The sequence below is a fragment of the Arachis ipaensis genome, chromosome B07 (genome assembly GCF_000816755.2).
Source record: "Arachis ipaensis cultivar K30076 chromosome B07, Araip1.1, whole genome shotgun sequence".
Classification (NCBI taxonomy): domain Eukaryota; kingdom Viridiplantae; phylum Streptophyta; class Magnoliopsida; order Fabales; family Fabaceae; genus Arachis; species Arachis ipaensis.
In genome coordinates, this window is record NC_029791.2 from 31,057,390 (window position 1) to 31,058,528 (window position 1,139).

A 1,139-nucleotide genomic window follows, 5' to 3' on the forward strand; every position below is an offset into this window, starting at 1 on the left:
TCCCTCTTGAAAGACGGACCTCTAGGTGCAAAGCTCTTGCCTCGGTTCTGTGGAAACGATCCTTTGTGACTTCCTTTCTCAACGGTTGCCCTCTTCACACACTCTTCAGCAACCCTACACTTGTTCACCAACTCGGAGAAAGTTCTAATCTCCATTGGTCCCACTGAACTGAAAATATCACTCCAGAGTCCTCCTTCGTACTTAACACACTTCCATTCCTCATATTCCACCGGAGTCCCTTGACACATACGAGAGAATCTGAACAGCTCCTCAAACTTGTCAGTATACTCAGATATGGACATAGTACCCTGCTTCAGCTGCAACAATTCAAGCTCCTTGGCCGTCCTAGCAGAAGTCGGAAAGTACTTCTTATAGAACTCCTCTTGGAAGACATCCCAGGTGATATAATCATCACCCTGCTGCAGAAGGCGTCGGATTCCTTGCCACCAATGCGACGCTTCCCCAGTGAGCAAATAGGTAGCGAACTCTACACGCTGCCCTTCAGGTACCACCTGCGCTTGCAGTGCTCGTTCCATGGCTTGAAACCACGTATCGGCTTCAGTCGGACTAGTGGTTCCCTTGAACTTAGGGGGATTAACCTTCAAAAAGTTTGCCAGTGTCAGCGGGCCCTGAACTCCACCTCCATCATTACCATGGTTATTCATCTGTTGACCAAGAGCCGCAGCAGTGGCTTGCATAGCAGCAGCCATATTCTCCAACGCAGTCATAAAGTTCAACGGGTCATTAGGGTTAGTCTCCGGCGCACGAGCATTCGTATGTCCTCTCCCACGGCCTCTACCGCGTCCACGAGGCGCCATCTAGTTCCTATACACACCAAACAATCGATATTAAGTTGATCAGTCTCAATCTCGGAAGTTTAGTGCTTCAAAGTCCGAAATGCATGCTCATGAATGTTTATGCCAATTATATCAAGCAGATATACTAACAGCACATAACACACATACAGAGAATGCACAGAAGCATAGTCAGTCCATTCCTCAGGCTCTACAGGAACGAACTGCTCTGATACCATAATGTAACACCCTACCATACAGAGTCTTATGCTTAAGTCATAATTCAGAGATGGCAAGGTATTACGACCTCTAAAACAAAAATTTAGTACGTATAGTAGTATGAAT